The sequence below is a fragment of the Mytilus galloprovincialis genome, chromosome 12, assembly GCF_965363235.1.
Source record: "Mytilus galloprovincialis chromosome 12, xbMytGall1.hap1.1, whole genome shotgun sequence".
In the NCBI taxonomy this organism is placed as follows: Eukaryota; Metazoa; Mollusca; class Bivalvia; order Mytilida; family Mytilidae; genus Mytilus; species Mytilus galloprovincialis.
Genome location: NC_134849.1, coordinates 13146162 through 13154874, shown reverse-complemented (window position 1 = coordinate 13154874; position 8713 = coordinate 13146162). Strand labels below are relative to the sequence as shown.

Here is an 8713-nt window from a genome sequence, read left to right as displayed (position 1 = left end):
CACTGAATGGACAATATTTTATGACATAGCTTTGTGTTAATTAATGCATGGCAAAGTGTTTAATTGGTAAATAAAGGATTATATTAATGTATTTACTTACGGTTTCTGTGCAAGATAATAAGCAACTGAATTGCCTCCAATCTCATAAAAAGAAGAATGGCTAATTCTTTATTTGTTATAATTAAACGTTATACTGCTTATATATACAGATGTTTTAGTCTTTTTTACATTGTTACAGTACGATAATTATTTGCGTATATGGAAGAGGAAAAGGTATCATTGGCTTTTCAGAAAGAAAAAAAATCTTTTTTTCCATTAAGATCATGAAGTACATTTTATTTAAACAATACGAAAAAAAAGAAAAATATGTGTGCAACACATTGCAAATCAGCAGGTTGTTTATTGATATTTAACCTACCGGAGAGAGAAAGAGCATAGAGTACATTTGATAAAAACAATACGAAAAAATTATTATCTAGGTACCACATTGCAAATCAGTAGACATTATTTTATACTTTTAACTATCAAAACAATACACATAAGAACATAATGTTGATAACCGGACAAATACACAATAGAAAGTTCTAAAAAGACCATTTCAATAACCAACTTTCAACTCCGGATTCTATAAAATGATTGACATGTTACATAATCTGTGGTAGGACATCTTGGTCAATGAGCCAAAAGTAAAATCACAAAAATACTGAACTCCGAGGAAAATTTAAAACGGAAAGTCCCTAATCAAATGGCAAAATCAAATGACAAAACACATCAAACGAATGGACAACAACTGTCATATTCCTGACTTCGTAGAGGCATTTTTTTGTTTTTATAGCACTAAACCTCTCAATTGTATGTACGTGCAACCAAAAGAAATAAAATCAAATACTCACATCTGCAATTTGGAGGTGACGTTGACTGTTTTTCGTTGATTTAGACATGTATAGAAAGAATTACACAGTAAAATTTTCCTTCAAAAGGGAAACGAATGAAATCTTCAATTTTCCTAGTTACATCTTTGAACATACTTTTGCATGACCGAAGACCAGAATGTCCTACAGGAAGAAAAGTAACCTGTCAACAGAATATAAATTCCGGTGTCAATAACAGTAATATGAAAATGGTCTATTATATCGTTTTTCATACGTCATAGAAAAATCAGTTTATCTTTTTGTGAGATATCAGATAAATAAATAACGTATTTCTATGAAAAAAAATTTCCTTTAAAAGTTTTAAAAATCGCCTAAAAAGCTTTGGAAGTATGTCACGCCGTGCCATACGTATTCCTATATATAGGCTTTTTCACAACGAACAGTACACGAATGTACAAATAAAGATGCTTAAGAAAGTAAAAAAAAAACTACACAGAGAATGAATCGTGCCGTGCCTAAAATTCTGAGGTCAAATTTGCTAGTAAATGTCTTTAAAAATAATTAAAACAAAAGGTTTCTCATACGCTTTATGTATTTTTAACAACAACAACAACAAATATCAAAATACACGTTTGCATTTAGCGTAATAGCCAACCACCTAATATGTGTAGTTTAATCAAGTTTGAGTCACACAGAATGTATGTTTGGCGATGTTAACAAGTAACTCACTGACCTCTCTATTTAAAATAGTTACATGGTGTTCATGTTATATAAATGATATTCACTGCTGCCAGGAGCAGTAAACATTGTTTTCATAGATATTGAATACTGAAGTAAACATTACGTCAATAAGTTTTTTGATGTATACACTAGTAGCACGATTTCAGTCTGAAACGGTCATTTTGGTCTGATCGTATCTTAATTGACTGGATTTACCGCTAGAGGAAAACGTCAAGATTTGTCAGATCGTTCAGTCTCCATTCGGATCGATAGTCTCATTAGGTAAATTAGTCCCGTTAAGGCATGTCAAGATATTTAAGACTGTATCTTCTAGCGAGCTGTTTAGATCCGTTAAGACCGTGTCAGACCAAAACAGACCATGGATACAAACTGACGTCAAGATGTTGTCAGACCGTGTCCAGTCGTGTTCAGATTTTAATAATTTGGACACAAAACGAGTGAAACTTTCCCATTATTTATCAGGGGTTGCTCCCCTTTCAAGAATAAAATAAAACTGTGAAAGAAGACGATTTTTTTAACTGAAAGTCTACCACGTCCCCTTAATCATGTTATTTAAATAAAACAAATATTCAATTTTAATTCTAACTTCTTCCTATTTAATTATTTAACACTGTTTTATAATTATATAAATAAAAAAAGTAGCTCAAAGTCATACTGCTGCACAAATCGCCGCGAATTGACTAAAAAAAATCAACAGATTGCCGAAATAATATTTGATTATTGAATATAAGCACCTGAACCTTTGTATTTAATGGTTTACAAGTGATTGCAATACGTTTTATATGCAATTACAGACTGCCGTACGTGGTGAAGAATTTGTCATTCATTTTTACACCCTTATTTAATAATAACGGATGTCGGCCGTGAACACTTGAAAACGTGATCTTAATATGTTAAATTAAATTTAAGATGTAACTATTTTTAAATATTGTAAATGAATGCATTATCATTTATCTTTTATGTTACCTATATAAATTGTATTTGAGTAAATTTGAGGCAGGGAAAAAAATATATAGATATAACTCTGTCTTTTATCGTTTTCTGTTTATTGTCATGACATTGTCCGTTAACTTTATTTTTGCCAGACTCATGCGTTTGACTTTCCATCTTTATTTTTTAATGTGTCTATAATTCGAGAGCCTTTTGTAAAAAAAACTACATACCAGAAGCCTTCGTTAAAAAATAAAGTTTGAATATTATAGCAGAAAAAGGCTTATAAATTCATTCAAATTTATATTTGAAATAGGATAAATAATCAAGAAAATGTTTAAATACGTCAGACACTGTACTTAAAGTACATTTAAAGACCAGGTTACATATATATTACATGCATACAGCATAATAAAGCTGGTTTAATTTGAATGACTATCCATTAGGGACATTTTTCGACGATAATTAATCAAATCTGACAAGTTTAATTAAAAACGGAAAATAATTCTTCGCCCGTAAACGATTTAACGTTACCGTACCCTCTTTAATTTTGTTGCATTCATGTCGCATGTGTGTCGGCAGTGTCAGCGCTTCTAATAGCTAACTTATTTTACATAAAATCGTTGACATGGTAGAAGGAAACTATAGTACAATATAAGCTGAGCTGGAAATTGCAATTGGTGAGTAGAAATGAATATTTTAATACATGTCTATCAGAATAATCATTGATCATGGATCATCACCCAAGAATTTGAAGGAAAAATGTTCACATTTGTTAAATTTGTGCATACAGGTATGAATCGACGTTCCAATACTCCACACTCTTGGATAGTAGCCTGTTCAAAGGCAAAGTAAGAATTTGGGCTTGTTAAAAAATTGTTCCTGTGATTGGACCCCCCCCCCCCTTTTTCATGTTTTTTGGAAGATCAATGCATGATTTAAAAAGTTACATATAAACTAGTATGGTTTAAACCTCCTTTTAAAAATGGCGGGATTCACCCCTGTTTATTGCCTAACATGCATTGACATGTGGGGTATTCACAATGGTATGGTTGTGCGGGATGGCCTATACAACAGTTACAAGACCTAAACCCCTGATCGAGTAATCCTATATATTGTATGTTAATGTATTGATAACTGTCACGTCCTAAATTTGCATGAAATATTTGTCACTTTTTTTTATTAACCAATAACCAACCAATCTTCACATGTTACGATGTAGTCCGAGACAAGCTTGTCTGGCAAAACAGCCGTTTGGACGTCAGAGTAATCTCAGACTAGTTACGACGATGATATACCTATTTATATAGCCACTGGTGGGTGATGTACAATAATTATAATTTGTCACATATGTGTTATGAATACCTTCAACATGTTCAAGGCTTGGGTTTATATATATGCAATAACCTCAAAATTGCCCAGGGCAAAAAAAAGAGTATATTGATATTGTGCCCTGACATGCCTGATTCCAAATGATGAGACGACATTGCGTCCTTAACAACAATTTTTAACACTTTTCATCTTTTGTGATAAGAAATTTAAGATTTTACCGGGTATGATTCATTATTTTGTTATAAATGATTTGTTATGCTCTAAATTTTGTAGAACTTAAATATATGTTATAACAAGAAAAAGAAATTATGTTGAAATTTTTATTTTTATCTTTTGTATATTAATTATTATTCACTGTCATGACTGTCATGACTAAATAAAAATTAGATCCCACGCATGCGCGGCATAGTTACTGTTAATAAGTGCCGGACACGTTATCATCAGTATGTTGATGGATTATAAAGAAGAAGAAGAATCTTATAAATACTATTTGCTTTGTCACCATGTCACGTTGGTAGTAATATTCAACAAATTCTATTTTAAAATAAAAAAGTATTATAAATTGATCACAAGTATAGTGCTATACAATGCTATAGCCTCTATTAGACAGTAACCCTTCAATGAAGTATACACCTAAGAAAACATTGATGTAGAAAGAGAGAACATTTTGTTTTAGAAATAGAACCTCAAAAAAGGGTTTTATTCTTCTTCTCATAAGGGACTTATCAATTAAATTGTATTTATATAAGTCATAAATTCATTTCTTTACATCATTAAACTTTGTTGTCAAGCAAATTATGATTGCTAGTTTTTCTTGTAGATAAATTATACAAGTTTATATATAATAAATACTTTATTCTTAATGTATGTTTTTTTTGTAGATAAGATATCACATTGGTTTGAGCATGATTCCCAGCCAGATTATGAAGCGGCATATATCATGTATATCAATGTATATATAGTAATATATAGTGTCACTAAGTTACTCTCATATGGTACCTCATTTGTACCTGTAGCTATAAATTGTGAAATGGTGGATTCATTCATAATTTTGTGTTACTTATTGGTTTGGAAATAACGTTGATAGAGCTAACAGCATTATGTCATGATGTACAGTTGATGGGATGATCTGATTGGACAAAAAGAGAATTGTGAATTGAACAAATAGCAAACTTACAATTCATAGAAAAAATGTAGGAAATACAATGTACTACATTACTTGGTGACAGAGCATACCTTTGATATATATATATATATATTTGAAATAAGTAATATTAACAATTTGAAATAAAGAGAATTTAAAGTTTTCTAGGAATATTAGTAGTGCATCATATCTTAATTCCATGATTATCTTGGATAGTTATATCATTAAGAATAGAAAATTGGAATAATGGAAATTTCTAGTTTCAGTGAATATCAATCATTGTCAATACTAAACGTGCAGCATCATGATCATACATCATCTGATTCACCTTGGATAATTATTCATTTGAAATAAGAATTTGGATATAATAAGAGTTTCTATGCTGCCATTGCTATTGTTGGCTACATGTACCACCAGGGAGTGTTAAACCTCCTTTACTTTCCATGAGGGTCTGTCACGGTCCATCACTATTGGTTAGTGTCATATATATGCATGATGATGGAAGTTTTTACCAACCTAGACAAGCTTTAGTTTACAGCCCTGGCATGGTTGTTGGTTAGAGTCGAATGACAGCTTGCTGTATAGTTATAATAGTCTGAATGTATCTACATGTATTTTAATAATCTTCTAAATTACTGTTCATTCTGAAACTGGCATTTTATAATAGTAGTCAAACATATTAAACAATACATGTACTTCAAAGTATCATTTTATTTTGTCTCGCCTTACACAAAAGTCATGAAAGTTGGTTGTATACAAGAAATTTGTATTACAGTCTTGGGGTGATGATGTAAGCTATTTTATAGAGCTTTACATTTTAAAAGCTAAAAGAGCTGGATGTTTCTTGTCTTGTATTCAGATGCTAGTAGGTAATTAATATGTTATGATGTTTCAGTTTGCCATTATATGTACATTGCACCTGACCCCATTTTCATGGTTCAATGACTGCATGTAAAATATACTGTTACTTAATCAATGAAATGCTCTTTTATACTGTATATTTAATATATGTAATTGGATACATTTTATTGTATATGAGTATCTTGAAAGATCTACTTGTCTATCAGGTTGGGTTGACCTGACCTTGACCTTCATGGATAATTTAAGTGATTAAGGTTATTTCAGTTTGATACAATGTTAACATGGTTAGGTTTGTTTCTCAGTTTATACTTCCTAATCATGCTAATAAAATTGACACTGGAAATGGGGAACGTGCCAAAAAAGACAACAACCCAACTTCAGAGCAGACAATAGCCGAAGGTCATCAATGTTTCTCATAAGCTATAAGCTACATTGTACATGTATAGGATCACTACTTTTGGCATAATTATGGAATAAATGTAAGTTGTACATGTTTGACATTTTTGAATGGCTTATTTCATCTGACAATGACACCATTTTCATGGTTTTTATGTTTAGTCTTTTTCTCTGTTTCTATGGTTACTATAAACGTTTAACCATAAATTTGGGGTATGGAAGAACTGTGAAATTCAAAAATTCATGAAATTCATGAAATTATCTGTCCTATATCTGTCTGGCATGGTTATTTTGACTGGACTTCATTTTAATGGATTATTGATAATGTAAAGTTTATGTGATACTTATAGACTAGTAAAATCTTCTTATTTCAGAATTTCAATAAAAAGATAATGAATAAGTCCACATTTAAAAGAATGTCTGTTTCCCATCCCAGGGGGCTTATTTTTTACCTGGGTGTGGGGAGGGGAAACAAACAATTTTTATTTTGGCCTAAGGAGATATGGTGAGACGACTATCAACCATTTAAACCATGTAGACCAAGTGATTTACTTGTTAGTCACTATATAATAGGTCACTGCACACCCTTCAACAATGACCAAAAACTAAAACTTTATAATGAGCACCCTATAAAAGGTTCAGCCTGTAATGAGGCATCTGACACAGTTAATGTAAAATATTCAGACGAAAAACCCAACAGTGATGACAATTTGATTTATTATACCATACCCTCCCCCCCTCCCTTGAAGTTAAATGTCTAATCCCTTGGTGTACTAATATGAATAGTATTTTACTGGAAATGTTTCGGAAAATAGATATTGATGCTAACGTAAATATTTTATCCAATAAAAAGACAGGAAATAAGTCGGTGAACCAAAATTTCAAATCTAATTGAAAATTAAAGTGCCCATGAACTCACTGATCATGCACGAGTGATTCTATTCATAAAAAGTGTCCGTGTAACAATTAAGAAGAGTCTGTGTATCATCGAAAAAGAGTCTGTGTAACACCCCTTAATGTACTGTTTTTCTATAGCTCTGCAAAGGGGGGGGGGGGGGTCAAAGTCGTTCAAAGGTCACTGTACGGCCTTTAACAATGAGCAAAATCCATACAGCATTCTAGTACGGCATACGTTTTACCTCAGCGAACTCACTGTCTTGGTGATGTATCAATCATTTGCTTCAGGTCGATCCATTTCGCATCTCGTCATGAATATGCGTGATATATTTGCCACTGGACATTAAGGGAGCAATCAATTTATCAGTTTCATTTAGTGATGCATGCTAATTATATATAGTTCTCAAATGATAATTGTCTAAAACTGTTTCCATTTTTGTGTATTTTATTTTTTAGCGTAAATTTTAGAATTTCTTTCCGAATCTTTCTCTTTGCATTTATTTGTTTGTAAACATTTAATAAAGTAGTCCATGTCAGGGGTTAGATTGTATACAGCCAATCTAGGACCAGGGCAGTAGAACAGAAAACAGTCTCCATTGTATACATACATATGCATTTATGTTGAAGCGTAAAACAACGACATGTAGTTGAGCTCGTTTTGGTGAAACAATTACTGTCAAATCTTTATATATATATATCTGGTAAAGTTGTCATAAAAGCAAAAACGGACGAAAAAGTTGGCAACAATTTATAATAAGACTAAACTTATTTTGGCCGTTTCGTTTCTTCTAAAGTGTTAAATTCAAGTTGACAACCATGCGACTGGCTTACTTGGAGATTCAGGTGACCTTTTTCGTTTTTTAGAAATTTCAATCAAAGTTCGTATATCCCTTCAACGATTTATTCAATTTTTTTTAACGTATAGATAGCGCGAACCTCTCACTACACCATGCATAGACTATTTTTTTTTCGACCAAATGCGGCTGCTTATTTATACAACCGAACAACCAAACGTCCGCACCCAATTTTAGCAAAGATATACTGTCGAACGGGAGATGTGAATATTTCTATACCCAATCAATCATTTGGTTTTGAAAACAATTTTAAAGGTATACATTAATACGACATCAACCCAACGACACATATCAATCAAAACATTAAGAGTCAACACACAGATTTTTGTTATAGAAAGAAACCTATACAGAATAAAAAGCCTAAACCGCAACAAGACTAAATAATACGGGAGCAGTGATAATTTTTTTAGACAAAAATGCAAGTGTTCCGTAGAAATATTTCACGTACCATTTTTTTTTTATTTCGATCGTTGAAAATTATAGCAGGTGTGATATAAATCAGTAGATTCAGGCCAAAACTATAATATGGAAATATAATATGAAAATTAAGCCTGCTTTGTACTAGACCGACACACTGAGATGGATTTTCAACGTGTAAGTTCACAAGCTAACAGTTCGAAAGAAAGAAAAAAACTCTTTCTTAGACCCGTTTGGGATTCGGACTAAAGTCCTCTCGCTGTTGAGGT

General features: G+C 31.9%; 1 long non-coding RNA gene across 1 annotated transcript; it reads left to right on the top strand.

Moving 5' to 3' along the window:
* Window positions 1–3083: 3083 nt before the first annotated feature.
* LOC143054479 (uncharacterized) lies at window positions 3084–5721 on the top strand. Its single transcript, XR_012971695.1, has 2 exons — window positions 3084–3223; window positions 4757–5721. It is a non-coding gene; the product is annotated as an uncharacterized LOC143054479 (long non-coding RNA).
* The last annotated feature ends 2992 nt before the right edge of the window (window positions 5722–8713 follow it).